A 15,791-nucleotide genomic window follows, 5' to 3' on the forward strand; every position below is an offset into this window, starting at 1 on the left:
ACAAGCAATAAGCATGGACAGTATTTCGGGTGCGATCATACCAGCACTAATGCACCGGATCCCATCAGAACTCCGCAGTTAAGCGTGCTTGGGCGAGAGTAGTACTAGGATGGGTGACTCCCTGGGAAGTCCTCGTGTTGCACCCCCCTTTTTCGTTGTCCGTTTGCGTTTTTTTAGATTTTACGTGCGGTTTTTTTTTGTTTTTTTTTTCTTTCTTGCTATTTCTATGCTCGGGTGGCCTCCGTTTCATGGTTCATGGTCTTCGTATTTTTGGAACGGAGCCGATCGGTCACGTGGGTCCCACGCCTCGCGTACGAAAACAAAGGAGGTTCTGCGTCTTTTAAGACATACAAGCAATAAGCATGGATAGTATTTCGGGTGCGATCATACCAGCACTAATGCACCGGATCCCATCAGAACTCTGCAGTTAAGCGTGCTTAGGCGAGAGTAGTACTAGGATGGGTGACCCCCTGGGAAGTCCTCGTGTTGCACCCCCCTTTTTCGTTGTCGGTTTGCGTTTTTTTAGATTTTACGTGCGGTTTTTTTTTGTTTTTTTTTCTTTCTTGCTATTTCTATGCTCGGGTGGCCTCCGCTTCATGGTTGATGGTTTTCGTATTTTTGGAACGGAGCCGATCGGTCACGTGGGTTCCACGCCTCGCGTACGAAAACAAAGGAGGTTCTGCGTCTTTTAAGACATACAAGCAATAAGCATGGATAGTATTTCGGGTGCGATCATACCAGCACTAATGCACCGGATCCCATCAGAACTCCGCAGTTAAGCGTGCTTGGGCGAGAGTAGTACTAGGATGGGTGACTCCCTGGGAAGTCCTTGTGTTGCACCCCCCTTTTTCGTTGTCCGTTTGCGTTTTTTTAGATTTTACGTGCGGTTTTTTTTGTTTTTTTTTCTTTCTTGCTATTTCTATGCTCGGGTGGCCTCCGTTTCATGGTTCATGGTCTTCGTATTTTTGGAACGGAGCCGATCGGTCACGTCGGTCCCACGCCTCGCGTACGAAAACAAAGGAGGTTCTGCGTCTTTTAAGACATACAAGCAATAAGCATGGATAGTATTTCGGGTGCGATCATACCAGCACTAATGCACCGGATCCCATCAGAACTCCGCAGTTAAGCGTGCTTGTGCGAGAGTAGTACTAGGATGGGTGACCCCCTGGGAAGTCCTCGTGTTGCACCCCCCTTTTTCGTTGTCCGTTTGCGTTTTTTTAGATTTTACGTGCGGTTTTTTTTTTCTTTCTTGCTATTTCTATGCTCGGGTGGCCTCCGCTTCATTGTTGATGGTTTTCGTATTTTTGGAACGGAGCCGATCGGTCACGTGGGTTCCACGCCTCGCGTACGAAAACAAAGGAGGTTCTGCGTCTTTTAAGACATAAAAGCAATAAGCATGGATAGTATTTCGGGTGCGATCATACCAGCACTAATGCACCGGATCCCATCAGAACTCCGCAGTTAAGCGTGCTTGGGCGAGAGTAGTACTAGGATGGGTGACGTCTTGGGAAGTCCTCGTGTTGCACCCCCCCTTTTTTGTTGTCCGTTTGCGTTTTTTTAGATTTTACGTGCGGTTTTTTTTTGTTTTTTTTTTCTTGCTATTTCTATGCTCGGGTGGCCTCCGTTTCATGGTTCATGGTCTTCGTATTTTTGGAACGGAGCCGATCGGTCACGTGGGTCCCACGCCTCGCGTACGAAAACAAAGGAGGTTCTGCGTCTTTTAAGACATACAAGCAATAAGCATGGATAGTATTTCGGGTGCGATCATACCAGCACTAATGCACCGGATCCCATCAGAACTCTGCATTTAAGCGTGCTTAGGCGAGAGTAGTACTAGGATGGGTGACCCCCTGGGAAATCCTCGTGTTGCACCCCCCTTTTTCGTTGTCGGTTTGCGTTTTTTTAGATTTTACGTGCGGTTTTTTTTTGTTTTTTTTTCTTTCTTGCTATTTCTATGCTCGGGTGGCCTCCGCTTCATGGTTGATGGTTTTCGTATTTTTGGAACGGAGCCGATCGGTCACGTGGGTTCCACGCCTCGCGTACGAAAACAAAGGAGGTTCTGCGTCTTTTAAGACATACAAGCAATAAGCATGGATAGTATTTCGGGTGCGATCATACCAGCACTAATGCACCGGATCCCATCAGAACTCCGCAGTTAAGCGTGCTTGGGCGAGAGTAGTACTAGGATGGGTGACCCCCTGGGAAGTCCTCGTGTTGCACCCCCCTTTTTCGTTGTTCGTTTGCGTTTTTTTAGATTTTACGTGCGGTTTTTTTTTGTTTTTTTTTTCTTTCTTGCTATTTCTATGCTCGGGTGGCCTCCGTTTCATGGTTCATGGTCTTCGTATTTTTGGAACGGAGCCGATCGGTCACGTGGGTCCCACGCCTCGCGTACGAAAACAAAGGAGGTTCTGCGTCTTTTAAGACATACAAGCAATAAGCATGGATAGTATTTCGGGTGCGATCATACCAGCACTAATGCACCGGATCCCATCAGAACTCCGCAGTTAAGCGTGCTTGGGCGAGAGTAGTACTAGGATGGGTGACCCCCTGGGAAGTCCTCGTGTTGCACCCCCCTTTTTCGTTGTCCGTTTGCGTTTTTTTAGATTTTACGTGCGGTTTTTTTTGTTTTTTTTTTCTTTCTTGCTATTTCTATGCTCGGGTGGCCTCCATTTCATGGTTCATGGTCTTCGTATTTTTGGAACGGAGCCGATCGGTCACGTCGGTCCCACGCCTCGCGTACGAAAACAAAGGAGGTTCTGCGTCTTTTAAGACATACAAGCAATAAGCATGGATAGTATTTCGGGTGCGATCATACCAGCACTAATGCACCGGATCCCATCAGAACTCCGCAGTTAAGCGTGCTTGTGCGAGAGTAGTACTAGGATGGGTGACCCCCTGGGAAGTCCTCGTGTTGCACCCCCCTTTTTCGTTGTCCGTTTGCGTTTTTTTAGATTTTACGTGCGGTTTTTTTTTTCTTTCTTGCTATTTCTATGCTCGGGTGGCCTCCGCTTCATTGTTGATGGTTTTCGTATTTTTGGAATGGAGCCGATCGGTCACGTGGGTTCCACGCCTCGCGTACGAAAACAAAGGAGGTTCTGCGTCTTTTAAGACATAAAAGCAATAAGCATGGATAGTATTTCGGGTGCGATCATACCAGCACTAATGCACCGGATCCCATCAGAACTCCGCAGTTAAGCGTGCTTGGGCGAGAGTAGTACTAGGATGGGTGACGTCTTGGGAAGTCCTCGTGTTGCACCCCCCCTTTTTTGTTGTCCGTTTGCGTTTTTTTAGATTTTACGTGCGGTTTTTTTTTGTTTTTTTTTTCTTGCTATTTCTATGCTCGGGTGGCCTCCGTTTCATGGTTCATGGTCTTCGTATTTTTGGAACGGAGCCGATCGGTCACGTGGGTCCCACGCCTCGCGTACGAAAACAAAGGAGGTTCTGTGTCTTTTAAGACATACAAGCAATAAGCATGGATAGTATTTCGGGTGCGATCATACCAGCACTAATGCACCGGATCCCATCAGAACTCCGCAGTTAAGCGTGCTTGGGCGAGAGTAGTACTAGGATGGGTGACCCCATGTGAAGTCCTCGTGTTGCACCCCCCTTTTTCGTTGTCCGTTTGCGTTTTTTTAGATTTTTACGTGCGGTTTTTTTTTTGTTTTTTTTCTTTCTTGCTATTTCTATGCTCGGGTGGCCTCCGCTTCATGGTTGATGGTTTTCGTATTTTTGGAACGGAGCCGATCGGTCACGTGGGTTCCACGCCTCGCGTACGAAAACAAAGGAGGTTCTGCGTCTTTTAAGACATACAAGCAATAAGCATGGATAGTATTTCAGGTGCGATTATACCAGCACTAATGCACCGGATCCCATCAGAACTCCGCAGTTAAGCGTGCTTGGGCGAGAGTAGTACTAGGATGGGTGACCCCCTGGGAAGTCCTCGTGTTGCACCCCCCTTTTTCGTTGTCCGTTTGCGTTTTTTTAGATTTTACGTGCGGTTTTTTTTTGTTTTTTTTTTCTTTCTTGCTATTTCTATGCTCGGGTGGCCTCCGTTTCATGGTTCATGGTCTTCGTATTTTTGGAACGGAGCCGATCGGTCACGTGGGTCCCACGCCTCGCGTACGAAAACAAAGGAGGTTCTGCGTCTTTTAAGACATACAAGCAATAAGCATGGATAGTATTTCGGGTGCGATCATACCAGCACTAATGCACCGGATCCCATCAGAACTCCGCAGTTAAGCGTGCTTGGGCGAGAGTAGTACTAGGATGGGTGACCCCCTGGGAAGTCCTCGTGTTGCACCCCCCTTTTTCGTTGTCCGTTTGCGTTTTTTTAGATTTTACGTGCGGTTTTTTTTGTTTTTTTTTCTTTCTTGCTATTTCTATGCTCGGGTGGCCTCCGTTTCATGGTTCATGGTCTTCGTATTTTTGGAACGGAGCCGATCGGTCACGTCGGTCCCACGCCTCGCGTACGAAAACAAAGGAGGTTCTGCGTCTTTTAAGACATACAAGCAATAAGCATGGATAGTATTTCGGGTGCGATCATACCAGCACTAATGCACCGGATCCCATCAGAACTCCGCAGTTAAGCGTGCTTGTGCGAGAGTAGTACTAGGATGGGTGACCCCCTGGGAAGTCCTCGTGTTGCACCCCCCTTTTTCGTTGTCCGTTTGCGTTTTTTTAGATTTTACGTGCGGTTTTTTTTTTCTTTCTTGCTATTTCTATGCTCGGGTGGCCTCCGCTTCATTGTTGATGGTTTTCGTATTTTTGGAACGGAGCCGATCGGTCACGTGGGTTCCACGCCTCGCGTACGAAAACAAAGGAGGTTCTGCGTCTTTTAAGACATAAAAGCAATAAGCATGGATAGTATTTCGGGTGCGATCATACCAGCACTAATGCACCGGATCCCATCAGAACTCCGCAGTTAAGCGTGCTTGGGCGAGAGTAGTACTAGGATGGGTGACGTCTTGGGAAGTCCTCGTGTTGCACCCCCCCTTTTTTGTTGTCCGTTTGCGTTTTTTTAGATTTTACGTGCGGTTTTTTTTTGTTTTTTTTTTCTTGCTATTTCTATGCTCGGGTGGCCTCCGTTTCATGGTTCATGGTCTTCGTATTTTTGGAACGGAGCCGATCGGTCACGTGGGTCCCACGCCTCGCGTACGAAAACAAAGGAGGTTCTGCGTCTTTTAAGACATACAAGCAATAAGCATGGATAGTATTTCGGGTGCGATCATACCAGCACTAATGCACCGGATCCCATCAGAACTCTGCATTTAAGCGTGCTTAGGCGAGAGTAGTACTAGGATGGGTGACCCCCTGGGAAATCCTCGTGTTGCACCCCCCTTTTTCGTTGTCGGTTTGCGTTTTTTTAGATTTTACGTGCGGTTTTTTTTTGTTTTTTTTTCTTTCTTGCTATTTCTATGCTCGGGTGGCCTCCGCTTCATGGTTGATGGTTTTCGTATTTTTGGAACGGAGCCGATCGGTCACGTGGGTTCCACGCCTCGCGTACGAAAACAAAGGAGGTTCTGCGTCTTTTAAGACATACAAGCAATAAGCATGGATAGTATTTCGGGTGCGATCATACCAGCACTAATGCACCGGATCCCATCAGAACTCCGCAGTTAAGCGTGCTTGGGCGAGAGTAGTACTAGGATGGGTGACCCCCTGGGAAGTCCTCGTGTTGCACCCCCCTTTTTCGTTGTTCGTTTGCGTTTTTTTAGATTTTACGTGCGGTTTTTTTTTGTTTTTTTTTTCTTTCTTGCTATTTCTATGCTCGGGTGGCCTCCGTTTCATGGTTCATGGTCTTCGTATTTTTGGAACGGAGCCGATCGGTCACGTGGGTCCCACGCCTCGCGTACGAAAACAAAGGAGGTTCTGCGTCTTTTAAGACATACAAGCAATAAGCATGGATAGTATTTCGGGTGCGATCATACCAGCACTAATGCACCGGATCCCATCAGAACTCCGCAGTTAAGCGTGCTTGGGCGAGAGTAGTACTAGGATGGGTGACCCCCTGGGAAGTCCTCGTGTTGCACCCCCCTTTTTCGTTGTCCGTTTGCGTTTTTTTAGATTTTACGTGCGGTTTTTTTTGTTTTTTTTTTCTTTCTTGCTATTTCTATGCTCGGGTGGCCTCCGTTTCATGGTTCATGGTCTTCGTATTTTTGGAACGGAGCCGATCGGTCACGTCGGTCCCACGCCTCGCGTACGAAAACAAAGGAGGTTCTGCGTCTTTTAAGACATACAAGCAATAAGCATGGATAGTATTTCGGGTGCGATCATACCAGCACTAATGCACCGGATCCCATCAGAACTCCGCAGTTAAGCGTGCTTGTGCGAGAGTAGTACTAGGATGGGTGACCCCCTGGGAAGTCCTCGTGTTGCACCCCCCTTTTTCGTTGTCCGTTTGCGTTTTTTTAGATTTTACGTGCGGTTTTTTTTTTCTTTCTTGCTATTTCTATGCTCGGGTGGCCTCCGCTTCATTGTTGATGGTTTTCGTATTTTTGGAATGGAGCCGATCGGTCACGTGGGTTCCACGCCTCGCGTACGAAAACAAAGGAGGTTCTGCGTCTTTTAAGACATAAAAGCAATAAGCATGGATAGTATTTCGGGTGCGATCATACCAGCACTAATGCACCGGATCCCATCAGAACTCCGCAGTTAAGCGTGCTTGGGCGAGAGTAGTACTAGGATGGGTGACGTCTTGGGAAGTCCTCGTGTTGCACCCCCCCTTTTTTGTTGTCCGTTTGCGTTTTTTTAGATTTTACGTGCGGTTTTTTTTTGTTTTTTTTTTCTTGCTATTTCTATGCTCGGGTGGCCTCCGTTTCATGGTTCATGGTCTTCGTATTTTTGGAACGGAGCCGATCGGTCACGTGGGTCCCACGCCTCGCGTACGAAAACAAAGGAGGTTCTGTGTCTTTTAAGACATACAAGCAATAAGCATGGATAGTATTTCGGGTGCGATCATACCAGCACTAATGCACCGGATCCCATCAGAACTCCGCAGTTAAGCGTGCTTGGGCGAGAGTAGTACTAGGATGGGTGACCCCATGTGAAGTCCTCGTGTTGCACCCCCCTTTTTCGTTGTCCGTTTGCGTTTTTTTAGATTTTTACGTGCGGTTTTTTTTTTGTTTTTTTTCTTTCTTGCTATTTCTATGCTCGGGTGGCCTCCGCTTCATGGTTGATGGTTTTCGTATTTTTGGAACGGAGCCGATCGGTCACGTGGGTTCCACGCCTCGCGTACGAAAACAAAGGAGGTTCTGCGTCTTTTAAGACATACAAGCAATAAGCATGGATAGTATTTCAGGTGCGATTATACCAGCACTAATGCACCGGATCCCATCAGAACTCCGCAGTTAAGCGTGCTTGGGCGAGAGTAGTACTAGGATGGGTGACCCCCTGGGAAGTCCTCGTGTTGCACCCCCCTTTTTCGTTGTCCGTTTGCGTTTTTTTAGATTTTACGTGCGGTTTTTTTTTGTTTTTTTTTTCTTTCTTGCTATTTCTATGCTCGGGTGGCCTCCGTTTCATGGTTCATGGTCTTCGTATTTTTGGAACGGAGCCGATCGGTCACGTGGGTCCCACGCCTCGCGTACGAAAACAAAGGAGGTTCTGCGTCTTTTAAGACATACAAGCAATAAGCATGGATAGTATTTCGGGTGCGATCATACCAGCACTAATGCACCGGATCCCATCAGAACTCCGCAGTTAAGCGTGCTTGGGCGAGAGTAGTACTAGGATGGGTGACCCCCTGGGAAGTCCTCGTGTTGCACCCCCCTTTTTCGTTGTCCGTTTGCGTTTTTTTAGATTTTACGTGCGGTTTTTTTTGTTTTTTTTTCTTTCTTGCTATTTCTATGCTCGGGTGGCCTCCGTTTCATGGTTCATGGTCTTCGTATTTTTGGAACGGAGCCGATCGGTCACGTCGGTCCCACGCCTCGCGTACGAAAACAAAGGAGGTTCTGCGTCTTTTAAGACATACAAGCAATAAGCATGGATAGTATTTCGGGTGCGATCATACCAGCACTAATGCACCGGATCCCATCAGAACTCCGCAGTTAAGCGTGCTTGTGCGAGAGTAGTACTAGGATGGGTGACCCCCTGGGAAGTCCTCGTGTTGCACCCCCCTTTTTCGTTGTCCGTTTGCGTTTTTTTAGATTTTACGTGCGGTTTTTTTTTTCTTTCTTGCTATTTCTATGCTCGGGTGGCCTCCGCTTCATTGTTGATGGTTTTCGTATTTTTGGAACGGAGCCGATCGGTCACGTGGGTTCCACGCCTCGCGTACGAAAACAAAGGAGGTTCTGCGTCTTTTAAGACATAAAAGCAATAAGCATGGATAGTATTTCGGGTGCGATCATACCAGCACTAATGCACCGGATCCCATCAGAACTCCGCAGTTAAGCGTGCTTGGGCGAGAGTAGTACTAGGATGGGTGACGTCTTGGGAAGTCCTCGTGTTGCACCCCCCCTTTTTTGTTGTCCGTTTGCGTTTTTTTAGATTTTACGTGCGGTTTTTTTTTGTTTTTTTTTTCTTGCTATTTCTATGCTCGGGTGGCCTCCGTTTCATGGTTCATGGTCTTCGTATTTTTGGAACGGAGCCGATCGGTCACGTGGGTCCCACGCCTCGCGTACGAAAACAAAGGAGGTTCTGTGTCTTTTAAGACATACAAGCAATAAGCATGGACAGTATTTCGGGTGCGATCATACCAGCACTAATGCACCGGATCCCATCAGAACTCCGCAGTTAAGCGTGCTTGGGCGAAAGTAGTACTAGGATGGGTGACCCCATGTGAAGTCCTCGTGTTGCACCCCCCTTTTTCGTTGTCCGTTTGCGTTTTTTTAGATTTTTACGTGCGGTTTTTTTTTTGTTTTTTTCTTTCTTGCTATTTCTATGCTCGGGTGGCCTCCGCTTCATGGTTGATGGTCTTCGTATTTTTGGAACGGAGCTGATCGGTCACGTGGGTCGCACGCCTCGCGTACGAAAACAAAGGAGTTTCTGCGTCTTTTAAGACATACAAGCAATAAGCATGGATAGTATTTTGGGTGCGATCATACCAGCACTAATGCACCGGATCCCATCAGAACTCCGCAGTTAAGCGTGCTTGGGCGAGAGTAGTACTAGGATGGGTGACCCCCTGGGAAGTCCTCGTGTTGCACCCCCCTTTTTCGTTGTCCGTTTGCGTTTTTTTAGATTTTACGTGCGGTTTTTTTTTTGTTTTTTTTTTCTTTCTTGCTATTTCTATGCTCGGGTGGCCTCCGTTTCATGGTTCATGGTCTTCGTATTTTTGGAACGGAGCCGATTGGTCACGTGGGTCCCACGCCTCGCGTACGAAAACAAAGGAGGTTCTGCGTCTTTTAAGACATACAAGCAATAAGCATGGATAGTATTTCGGGTGCGATCATACCAGCACTAATGCACCGGATCCCATCAGAACTCCGCAGTTAAGCGTGCTTGTGCGAGAGTAGTACTAGGATGGGTGACCCCCTGGGAAGTCCTCGTGTTGCACCCCCCTTTTTCGTTGTCCGTTTGCGTTTTTTTAGATTTTACGTGCGGTTTTTTTTTGTTTTTTTTCTTTCTTGCTATTTCTATGCTCGGGTGGCCTCCGTTTCATGGTTCATGGTCTTCGTATTTTTGGAACGGAGCTGATCGGTCACGTGGGTCCCACGCCTCGCGTACGAAAACAAAGGAGGTTCTGCGTCTTTTAAGACATACATGCAATAAGCATGGATAGTATTTCGGGTGCGATCATACCAGCACTAATGCACCGGATCCCATCAGAACTCTGCAATTAAGCGTGCTTGGGCGAGAGTAGTACTAGGATGGGTGACCCCCTGGGAAGTCCTCGTGTTGCACCCCCCTTTTTCGTTGTCCGTTTGCGTTTTTTTAGATTTTACGTGCGGTTTTTTTTTGTTTTTTTTTTCTTTCTTGCTATTTCTATGCTCGGGTGGCCTCCGCTTCATGGTTGATGGTTTTCGTATTTTTTGAACGGAGCCGATCGGTCACGTGGGTTCCACGCCTCGCGTACGAAAACAAAGGAGGTTCTGCGTCTTTTAAGACATACAAGCAATAAGCATGGATAGTATTTCGGGTGCGATCATACCAGCACTAATGCACCGGATCCCATCAGAACTCCGCAGTCAAGCGTGCTTGGGCGAGAGTAGTACTAGGATGGGTGACCCCCTGGGAAGTCCTCGTGTTGCACCCCCCTTTTTCGTTGTCCGTTTGCGTTTTTTTAGATTTTACGTGCGGTTTTTTTTTGTTTTTTTTTCTTTCTTGCTATTTCTATGCTCGGGTGGCCTTCGTTTCATGGTTCATGGTATTCGTATTTTTGGAACGGAGCCGGTCGGTCACGTGGGTCCCACGCCTCGCGTACGAAAACAAAGGAGGTTCTGCGTCTTTTAAGACATACATGCAATAAGCATGGATAGTATTTCGGGTGCGATCATACCAGCACTAATGCACCGGATCCCATCAGAATTTTGCAGTTAAGCGTGCTTGGGCGAGAGTAGTACTAGGATGGGTGACCCCCTGGGAAGTCCTCGTGTTGCACCCCCCTTTTTCGTTGTCCGTTTGCGTTTTTTTAGATTTTACGTGCGGTTTTTTTTTGTTTTTTTTTGTTTCTTGCTATTTCTATGCTCGGGTGGCCTCCGCTTCATGGTTGATGGTTTTCGTATTTTTGGAACGGAGCCGATCGGTCACGTGGGTTCCACGCCTCGCGTACGAAAACAAAGGAGGTTCTGCGTCTTTTAAGACATACAAGCAATAAGCATGGATAGTATTTCGGGTGCGATCATACCAGCACTAATGCACCGGATCCCATCAGAACTCCGCAGTCAAGCGTGCTTGGGCGAGAGTAGTACTAGGATGGGTGACCCCCTGGGAAGTCCTCGTGTTGCACCCCCCTTTTTCGTTGTCCGTTTGCGTTTTTTTAGATTTTACGTGCGGTTTTTTTTTGTTTTTTTTTCTTTCTTGCTATTTCTATGCTCGGGTGGCCTTCGTTTCATGGTTCATGGTCTTCGTATTTTTGGAACGGAGCCGGTCGGTCACGTGGGTCCCACGCCTCGCGTACGAAAACAAAGGAGGTTCTGCGTCTTTTAAGACATACATGCAATAAGCATGGATAGTATTTCGGCTGCGATCATACCAGTACTAATGCACCGGATCCCATCAGAACTCTGCAGTTAAGCGTGCTTGGGCGAGAGTAGTACTAGGATGGGTGACCCCCTGGGAAGTCCTCGTGTTGCACCCCCCTTTTTCGTTGTCCGTTTGCGTTTTTTTAGATTTTACGTGCAGTTTTTTTTTGTTTTTTTTTCTTTCTTGCTATTTCTATGCTCGGGTGGCCTCCGCTTCATGGTTGATGGTTTTCGTATTTTTGGAACGGAGCCGATCGGTCACGTGGGTTCCACGCCTCGCGTACGAAAACAAAGGAGGTTCTGCGTCTTTTAAGACATAAAAGCAATAAGCATGGATAGTATTTCGGGTGCGATCATACCAACACTAATGCACCGGATCCCATCAGAACTCCGCAGTTAAGCGTGCTTGGGCGAGAGTAGTACTAGGATGGGTGACCCCTTGGGAAGTCCTCGTGTTGCACCCCCGTTTTTTCGTTGTCCGTTTGCGTTTTTTTAGATTTTACGTGCGGTTTTTTTTTGTTTTTTTTTTCTTGCTATTTCTATGCTCGGGTGGCCTCCGTTTCATGGTTCATGGACTTCGTATTTTTGGAACGGAGCCGATCGGTCACGTGGGTCCCACGCCTCGCGTACGAAAACAAAGGAGGTTCTGTGTCTTTTAAGACATACAAGCAATAAGCATGGACAGTATTTCGGGTGCGATCATACCAGCACTAATGCACCGGATCCCATCAGAACTCCGCAGTTAAGCGTGCTTGGGCGAGAGTAGTACTAGGATGGGTGACTCCCTGGGAAGTCCTCGTGTTGCACCCCCCTTTTTCGTTGTCCGTTTGCGTTTTTTTAGATTTTACGTGCGGTTTTTTTTTGTTTTTTTTTTCTTTCTTGCTATTTCTATGCTCGGGTGGCCTCCGTTTCATGGTTCACGGTCTTCGTATTTTTGGAACGGAGCCGATCGGTCACGTGGGTCCCACGCCTCGCGTACGAAAACAAAGGAGGTTCTGCGTCTTTTAAGACATACAAGCAATAAGCATGGATAGTATTTCGGGTGCGATCATACCAGCACTAATGCACCGGATCCCATCAGAACTCTGCAGTTAAGCGTGCTTGGGCGAGAGTAGTACTAGGATGGGTGACCCCCTGGGAAGTCCTCGTGTTGCACCCCCCTTTTTCGTTGTCGGTTTGCGTTTTTTTAGATTTTACGTGCGTTTTTTTTTTGTTTTTTTTTCTTTCTTGCTATTTCTATGCTCGGGTGGCCTCCGCTTCATGGTTGATGGTTTTCGTATTTTTGGAACGGAGCCGATCGGTCACGTGGGTTCCACGCCTCGCGTACGAAAACAAAGGAGGTTCTGCGTCTTTTAAGACATACAAGCAATAAGCATGGATAGTATTTCGGGTGCGATCATACCAGCACTAATGCACCGGATCCCATCAGAACTCCGCAGTTAAGCGTGCTTGGGCGAGAGTAGTACTAGGATGGGTGACCCCCTGGGAAGTCCTCGTGTTGCACCCCCCTTTTTCGTTGTCCGTTTGCGTTTTTTTAGATTTTACGTGCGGTTTTTTTTGTTTTTTTTTCTTTCTTGCTATTTCTATGCTCGGGTGGCCTCCGTTTCATGGTTCATGGTCTTCGTATTTTTGGAACGGAGCCGATCGGTCACGTCGGTCCCACGCCTCGCGTACGAAAACAAAGGAGGTTCTGCGTCTTTTAACACATACAAGCAATAAGCATGGATAGTATTTCGGGTGCGATCATACCAGCACTAATGCACCGGATCCCATCAGAACTCCGCAGTTAAGCGTGCTTGTGCGAGAGTAGTACTAGGATGGCTGACCCCCTGGGAAGTCCTCGTGTTGCACCCCCCTTTTTCGTTGTCCGTTTGCGTTTTTTTAGATTTTACGTGCGGTTTTTTTTTTCTTTCTTGCTATTTCTATGCTCGGGTGGCCTCCGCTTCATTGTTGATGGTTTTCGTATTTTTGGAACGGAGCCGATCGGTCACGTGGGTTCCACGCCTCGCGTACGAAAACAAAGGAGGTTCTGCGTCTTTTAAGACATAAAAGCAATAAGCATGGATAGTATTTCGGGTGCGATCATACCAGCACTAATGCACCGGATCCCATCAGAACTCCGCAGTTAAGCGTGCTTGGGCGAGAGTAGTACTAGGATGGGTGACGTCTTGGGAAGTCCTCGTGTTGCACCCCCCCTTTTTTGTTGTCCGTTTGCGTTTTTTTAGATTTTACGTGCGGTTTTTTTTTGTTTTTTTTTTCTTGCTATTTCTATGCTCGGGTGGCCTCCGTTTCATGGTTCATGGTCTTCGTATTTTTGGAACGGAGCCGATCGGTCACGTGGGTCCCACGCCTCGCGTACGAAAACAAAGGAGGTTCTGTGTCTTTTAAGACATACAAGCAATAAGCATGGACAGTATTTCGGGTGCGATCATACCAGCACTAATGCACCGGATCCCATCAGAACTCCGCAGTTAAGCGTGCTTGGGCGAGAGTAGTACTAGGATGGGTGACCCCATGTGAAGTCCTCGTGTTGCACCCCCCTTTTTCGTTGTCCGTTTGCGTTTTTTTAGATTTTTACGTGCGGTTTTTTTTTTGTTTTTTTTCTTTCTTGCTATTTCTATGCTCGGGTGGCCTCCGCTTCATGGTTGATGGTCTTCGTATTTTTGGAACGGAGGTGATCGGTCACGTGGGTCGCACGCCTCGCGTACGAAAACAAAGGAGTTTCTGCGTCTTTTAAGACATACAAGCAATAAGCATGGATAGTATTTTGGGTGCGATCATACCAGCACTAATGCACCGGATCCCATCAGAACTCCGCAGTTAAGCTTGCTTGGGCGAGAGTAGTACTAGGATGGGTGACCCCCTGGGAAGTCCTCGTGTTGCACCCCCCTTTTTCGTTGTCCGTTTGCGTTTTTTTAGATTTTACGTGCGGTTTTTTTTTGTTTTTTTTTTCTTTCTTGCTATTTCTATGCTCGGGTGGCCTCCGCTTCATGGTTGATGGTTTTCGTATTTTTGGAACGGAGCCGATCGGTCACGTGGGTTCCACGCCTCGCGTACGAAAACAAAGGAGGTTCTGCGTCTTTTAAGACATACAAGCAATAAGCATGGATAGTATTTCGGGTGCGATCATACCAGCACTAATGCACCGGATCCCATCAGAACTCCGCAGTCAAGCGTGCTTGGGCGAGAGTAGTACTAGGATGGGTGACCCCCTGGGAAGTCCTCGTGTTGCACCCCCCTTTTTCGTTGTCCGTTTGCGTTTTTTTAGATTTTACGTGCGGTTTTTTTTTGTTTTTTTTTCTTTCTTGCTATTTCTATGCTCGGGTGGCCTTCGTTTCATGGTTCATGGTATTCGTATTTTTGGAACGGAGCCGGTCGGTCACGTGGGTCCCACGCCTCGCGTACGAAAACAAAGGAGGTTCTGCGTCTTTTAAGACATACATGCAATAAGCATGGATAGTATTTCGGGTGCGATCATACCAGCACTAATGCACCGGATCCCATCAGAATTTTGCAGTTAAGCGTGCTTGGGCGAGAGTAGTACTAGGATGGGTGACCCCCTGGGAAGTTCTCGTGTTGCACCCCCCTTTTTCGTTGTCCGTTTGCGTTTTTTTAGATTTTACGTGCGGTTTTTTTTTGTTTTTTTTTGTTTCTTGCTATTTCTATGCTCGGGTGGCCTCCGCTTCATGGTTGATGGTTTTCGTATTTTTGGAACGGAGCCGATCGGTCACGTGGGTTCCACGCCTCGCGTACGAAAACAAAGGAGGTTCTGCGTCTTTTAAGACATACAAGCAATAAGCATGGATAGTATTTCGGGTGCGATCATACCAGCACTAATGCACCGGATCCCATCAGAACTCCGCAGTCAAGCGTGCTTGGGCGAGAGTAGTACTAGGATGGGTGACCCCCTGGGAAGTCCTCGTGTTGCACCCCCCTTTTTCGTTGTCCGTTTGCGTTTTTTTAGATTTTACGTGCGGTTTTTTTTTGTTTTTTTTTCTTTCTTGCTATTTCTATGCTCGGGTGGCCTTCGTTTCATGGTTCATGGTCTTCGTATTTTTGGAACGGAGCCGGTCGGTCACGTGGGTCCCACGCCTCGCGTACGAAAACAAAGGAGGTTCTGCGTCTTTTAAGACATACATGCAATAAGCATGGATAGTATTTCGGCTGCGATCATACCAGTACTAATGCACCGGATCCCATCAGAACTCTGCAGTTAAGCGTGCTTGGGCGAGAGTAGTATTAGGATGGGTGACCCCCTGGGAAGTCCTCGTGTTGCACCCCCCTTTTTCGTTGTCCGTTTGCGTTTTTTTAGATTTTACGTGCAGTTTTTTTTTGTTTTTTTTTCTTTCTTGCTATTTCTATGCTCGGGTGGCCTCCGCTTCATGGTTGATGGTTTTCGTATTTTTGGAACGGAGCCGATCGGTCACGTGGGTTCCACGCCTCGCGTACGAAAACAAAGGAGGTTCTGCGTCTTTTAAGACATAAAAGCAATAAGCATGGATAGTATTTCGGGTGCGATCATACCAACACTAATGCACCGGATCCCATCAGAACTCCGCAGTTAAGCGTGCTTGGGCGAGAGTAGTACTAGGATGGGTGACCCCTTGGGAAGTCCTCGTGTTGCACCCCCGTTTTTTCGTTGTCCGTTTGCGTTTTTTTAGATTTTACGTGCGG

At 47.4% G+C, this 15,791-nt stretch overlaps 46 non-coding genes across 46 annotated transcripts; all 46 read left to right on the forward strand.

The window, feature by feature from the left end:
* The first annotated feature begins 27 nt into the window (after positions 1-27).
* Positions 28-146, forward strand: LOC145155616 (5S ribosomal RNA). The gene has a single exon (XR_013736047.1). It is a non-coding gene; the product is annotated as a 5S ribosomal RNA (ribosomal RNA).
* A 230-nt stretch (positions 147-376) lies between these two features.
* On the forward strand, positions 377-495 carry LOC145146012 (5S ribosomal RNA). Its single transcript, XR_013726960.1, has one exon. It is a non-coding gene; the product is annotated as a 5S ribosomal RNA (ribosomal RNA).
* A 229-nt stretch (positions 496-724) lies between these two features.
* LOC145141325 (5S ribosomal RNA) lies at positions 725-843 on the forward strand. The gene has a single exon (XR_013722603.1). It is a non-coding gene; the product is annotated as a 5S ribosomal RNA (ribosomal RNA).
* Positions 844-1,071: 228 nt separating this feature from the next.
* LOC145144364 (5S ribosomal RNA) lies at positions 1,072-1,190 on the forward strand. The gene has a single exon (XR_013725374.1). It is a non-coding gene; the product is annotated as a 5S ribosomal RNA (ribosomal RNA).
* Positions 1,191-1,410: 220 nt separating this feature from the next.
* LOC145144840 (5S ribosomal RNA) lies at positions 1,411-1,529 on the forward strand. Its single transcript, XR_013725842.1, has one exon. It is a non-coding gene; the product is annotated as a 5S ribosomal RNA (ribosomal RNA).
* A 227-nt stretch (positions 1,530-1,756) lies between these two features.
* Positions 1,757-1,875, forward strand: LOC145149322 (5S ribosomal RNA). The gene has a single exon (XR_013730172.1). It is a non-coding gene; the product is annotated as a 5S ribosomal RNA (ribosomal RNA).
* A 229-nt stretch (positions 1,876-2,104) lies between these two features.
* LOC145153458 (5S ribosomal RNA) lies at positions 2,105-2,223 on the forward strand. The gene has a single exon (XR_013733965.1). It is a non-coding gene; the product is annotated as a 5S ribosomal RNA (ribosomal RNA).
* A 230-nt stretch (positions 2,224-2,453) lies between these two features.
* Positions 2,454-2,572, forward strand: LOC145153469 (5S ribosomal RNA). Its single transcript, XR_013733976.1, has one exon. It is a non-coding gene; the product is annotated as a 5S ribosomal RNA (ribosomal RNA).
* A 229-nt stretch (positions 2,573-2,801) lies between these two features.
* Positions 2,802-2,920, forward strand: LOC145144366 (5S ribosomal RNA). Its single transcript, XR_013725375.1, has one exon. It is a non-coding gene; the product is annotated as a 5S ribosomal RNA (ribosomal RNA).
* Positions 2,921-3,140: 220 nt separating this feature from the next.
* Positions 3,141-3,259, forward strand: LOC145144841 (5S ribosomal RNA). Its single transcript, XR_013725843.1, has one exon. It is a non-coding gene; the product is annotated as a 5S ribosomal RNA (ribosomal RNA).
* Positions 3,260-3,486: 227 nt separating this feature from the next.
* LOC145155459 (5S ribosomal RNA) lies at positions 3,487-3,605 on the forward strand. Its single transcript, XR_013735898.1, has one exon. It is a non-coding gene; the product is annotated as a 5S ribosomal RNA (ribosomal RNA).
* A 230-nt stretch (positions 3,606-3,835) lies between these two features.
* LOC145140576 (5S ribosomal RNA) lies at positions 3,836-3,954 on the forward strand. The gene has a single exon (XR_013722206.1). It is a non-coding gene; the product is annotated as a 5S ribosomal RNA (ribosomal RNA).
* Positions 3,955-4,184: 230 nt separating this feature from the next.
* On the forward strand, positions 4,185-4,303 carry LOC145153481 (5S ribosomal RNA). The gene has a single exon (XR_013733987.1). It is a non-coding gene; the product is annotated as a 5S ribosomal RNA (ribosomal RNA).
* Positions 4,304-4,531: 228 nt separating this feature from the next.
* LOC145144367 (5S ribosomal RNA) lies at positions 4,532-4,650 on the forward strand. The gene has a single exon (XR_013725376.1). It is a non-coding gene; the product is annotated as a 5S ribosomal RNA (ribosomal RNA).
* Positions 4,651-4,870: 220 nt separating this feature from the next.
* Positions 4,871-4,989, forward strand: LOC145144842 (5S ribosomal RNA). Its single transcript, XR_013725844.1, has one exon. It is a non-coding gene; the product is annotated as a 5S ribosomal RNA (ribosomal RNA).
* Positions 4,990-5,216: 227 nt separating this feature from the next.
* Positions 5,217-5,335, forward strand: LOC145149323 (5S ribosomal RNA). The gene has a single exon (XR_013730173.1). It is a non-coding gene; the product is annotated as a 5S ribosomal RNA (ribosomal RNA).
* A 229-nt stretch (positions 5,336-5,564) lies between these two features.
* LOC145153493 (5S ribosomal RNA) lies at positions 5,565-5,683 on the forward strand. The gene has a single exon (XR_013733999.1). It is a non-coding gene; the product is annotated as a 5S ribosomal RNA (ribosomal RNA).
* Positions 5,684-5,913: 230 nt separating this feature from the next.
* Positions 5,914-6,032, forward strand: LOC145153505 (5S ribosomal RNA). The gene has a single exon (XR_013734010.1). It is a non-coding gene; the product is annotated as a 5S ribosomal RNA (ribosomal RNA).
* Positions 6,033-6,261: 229 nt separating this feature from the next.
* On the forward strand, positions 6,262-6,380 carry LOC145144369 (5S ribosomal RNA). The gene has a single exon (XR_013725378.1). It is a non-coding gene; the product is annotated as a 5S ribosomal RNA (ribosomal RNA).
* Positions 6,381-6,600: 220 nt separating this feature from the next.
* On the forward strand, positions 6,601-6,719 carry LOC145144844 (5S ribosomal RNA). Its single transcript, XR_013725846.1, has one exon. It is a non-coding gene; the product is annotated as a 5S ribosomal RNA (ribosomal RNA).
* A 227-nt stretch (positions 6,720-6,946) lies between these two features.
* Positions 6,947-7,065, forward strand: LOC145155460 (5S ribosomal RNA). The gene has a single exon (XR_013735899.1). It is a non-coding gene; the product is annotated as a 5S ribosomal RNA (ribosomal RNA).
* A 230-nt stretch (positions 7,066-7,295) lies between these two features.
* On the forward strand, positions 7,296-7,414 carry LOC145140582 (5S ribosomal RNA). The gene has a single exon (XR_013722207.1). It is a non-coding gene; the product is annotated as a 5S ribosomal RNA (ribosomal RNA).
* Positions 7,415-7,644: 230 nt separating this feature from the next.
* LOC145153519 (5S ribosomal RNA) lies at positions 7,645-7,763 on the forward strand. Its single transcript, XR_013734021.1, has one exon. It is a non-coding gene; the product is annotated as a 5S ribosomal RNA (ribosomal RNA).
* Positions 7,764-7,991: 228 nt separating this feature from the next.
* On the forward strand, positions 7,992-8,110 carry LOC145144370 (5S ribosomal RNA). The gene has a single exon (XR_013725379.1). It is a non-coding gene; the product is annotated as a 5S ribosomal RNA (ribosomal RNA).
* A 220-nt stretch (positions 8,111-8,330) lies between these two features.
* On the forward strand, positions 8,331-8,449 carry LOC145144845 (5S ribosomal RNA). Its single transcript, XR_013725847.1, has one exon. It is a non-coding gene; the product is annotated as a 5S ribosomal RNA (ribosomal RNA).
* Positions 8,450-8,676: 227 nt separating this feature from the next.
* On the forward strand, positions 8,677-8,795 carry LOC145145791 (5S ribosomal RNA). Its single transcript, XR_013726748.1, has one exon. It is a non-coding gene; the product is annotated as a 5S ribosomal RNA (ribosomal RNA).
* Positions 8,796-9,024: 229 nt separating this feature from the next.
* LOC145153530 (5S ribosomal RNA) lies at positions 9,025-9,143 on the forward strand. Its single transcript, XR_013734032.1, has one exon. It is a non-coding gene; the product is annotated as a 5S ribosomal RNA (ribosomal RNA).
* Positions 9,144-9,374: 231 nt separating this feature from the next.
* On the forward strand, positions 9,375-9,493 carry LOC145144371 (5S ribosomal RNA). The gene has a single exon (XR_013725380.1). It is a non-coding gene; the product is annotated as a 5S ribosomal RNA (ribosomal RNA).
* A 228-nt stretch (positions 9,494-9,721) lies between these two features.
* LOC145146021 (5S ribosomal RNA) lies at positions 9,722-9,840 on the forward strand. The gene has a single exon (XR_013726968.1). It is a non-coding gene; the product is annotated as a 5S ribosomal RNA (ribosomal RNA).
* A 230-nt stretch (positions 9,841-10,070) lies between these two features.
* LOC145154698 (5S ribosomal RNA) lies at positions 10,071-10,189 on the forward strand. Its single transcript, XR_013735160.1, has one exon. It is a non-coding gene; the product is annotated as a 5S ribosomal RNA (ribosomal RNA).
* Positions 10,190-10,418: 229 nt separating this feature from the next.
* On the forward strand, positions 10,419-10,537 carry LOC145147869 (5S ribosomal RNA). The gene has a single exon (XR_013728762.1). It is a non-coding gene; the product is annotated as a 5S ribosomal RNA (ribosomal RNA).
* A 229-nt stretch (positions 10,538-10,766) lies between these two features.
* Positions 10,767-10,885, forward strand: LOC145154699 (5S ribosomal RNA). The gene has a single exon (XR_013735161.1). It is a non-coding gene; the product is annotated as a 5S ribosomal RNA (ribosomal RNA).
* A 229-nt stretch (positions 10,886-11,114) lies between these two features.
* On the forward strand, positions 11,115-11,233 carry LOC145146912 (5S ribosomal RNA). The gene has a single exon (XR_013727835.1). It is a non-coding gene; the product is annotated as a 5S ribosomal RNA (ribosomal RNA).
* Positions 11,234-11,462: 229 nt separating this feature from the next.
* On the forward strand, positions 11,463-11,581 carry LOC145144407 (5S ribosomal RNA). The gene has a single exon (XR_013725415.1). It is a non-coding gene; the product is annotated as a 5S ribosomal RNA (ribosomal RNA).
* Positions 11,582-11,808: 227 nt separating this feature from the next.
* On the forward strand, positions 11,809-11,927 carry LOC145155617 (5S ribosomal RNA). The gene has a single exon (XR_013736048.1). It is a non-coding gene; the product is annotated as a 5S ribosomal RNA (ribosomal RNA).
* Positions 11,928-12,157: 230 nt separating this feature from the next.
* LOC145155057 (5S ribosomal RNA) lies at positions 12,158-12,276 on the forward strand. The gene has a single exon (XR_013735517.1). It is a non-coding gene; the product is annotated as a 5S ribosomal RNA (ribosomal RNA).
* A 229-nt stretch (positions 12,277-12,505) lies between these two features.
* LOC145153542 (5S ribosomal RNA) lies at positions 12,506-12,624 on the forward strand. Its single transcript, XR_013734043.1, has one exon. It is a non-coding gene; the product is annotated as a 5S ribosomal RNA (ribosomal RNA).
* Positions 12,625-12,852: 228 nt separating this feature from the next.
* Positions 12,853-12,971, forward strand: LOC145147712 (5S ribosomal RNA). The gene has a single exon (XR_013728607.1). It is a non-coding gene; the product is annotated as a 5S ribosomal RNA (ribosomal RNA).
* A 220-nt stretch (positions 12,972-13,191) lies between these two features.
* LOC145144846 (5S ribosomal RNA) lies at positions 13,192-13,310 on the forward strand. Its single transcript, XR_013725848.1, has one exon. It is a non-coding gene; the product is annotated as a 5S ribosomal RNA (ribosomal RNA).
* Positions 13,311-13,537: 227 nt separating this feature from the next.
* Positions 13,538-13,656, forward strand: LOC145155461 (5S ribosomal RNA). The gene has a single exon (XR_013735900.1). It is a non-coding gene; the product is annotated as a 5S ribosomal RNA (ribosomal RNA).
* A 230-nt stretch (positions 13,657-13,886) lies between these two features.
* On the forward strand, positions 13,887-14,005 carry LOC145140643 (5S ribosomal RNA). Its single transcript, XR_013722226.1, has one exon. It is a non-coding gene; the product is annotated as a 5S ribosomal RNA (ribosomal RNA).
* A 230-nt stretch (positions 14,006-14,235) lies between these two features.
* Positions 14,236-14,354, forward strand: LOC145154700 (5S ribosomal RNA). Its single transcript, XR_013735162.1, has one exon. It is a non-coding gene; the product is annotated as a 5S ribosomal RNA (ribosomal RNA).
* A 229-nt stretch (positions 14,355-14,583) lies between these two features.
* Positions 14,584-14,702, forward strand: LOC145147416 (5S ribosomal RNA). The gene has a single exon (XR_013728320.1). It is a non-coding gene; the product is annotated as a 5S ribosomal RNA (ribosomal RNA).
* Positions 14,703-14,931: 229 nt separating this feature from the next.
* LOC145154702 (5S ribosomal RNA) lies at positions 14,932-15,050 on the forward strand. The gene has a single exon (XR_013735163.1). It is a non-coding gene; the product is annotated as a 5S ribosomal RNA (ribosomal RNA).
* A 229-nt stretch (positions 15,051-15,279) lies between these two features.
* On the forward strand, positions 15,280-15,398 carry LOC145148786 (5S ribosomal RNA). Its single transcript, XR_013729654.1, has one exon. It is a non-coding gene; the product is annotated as a 5S ribosomal RNA (ribosomal RNA).
* Positions 15,399-15,627: 229 nt separating this feature from the next.
* On the forward strand, positions 15,628-15,746 carry LOC145144408 (5S ribosomal RNA). The gene has a single exon (XR_013725416.1). It is a non-coding gene; the product is annotated as a 5S ribosomal RNA (ribosomal RNA).
* The last annotated feature ends 45 nt before the right edge of the window (positions 15,747-15,791 follow it).

This window comes from Lactuca virosa, chromosome 1 (assembly GCF_052849685.1).
Source record: "Lactuca virosa cultivar CGN04683 chromosome 1, Lactuca_virosa_CGN04683_v6, whole genome shotgun sequence".
Lineage (NCBI taxonomy): Eukaryota > Viridiplantae > Streptophyta > Magnoliopsida > Asterales > Asteraceae > Lactuca > Lactuca virosa.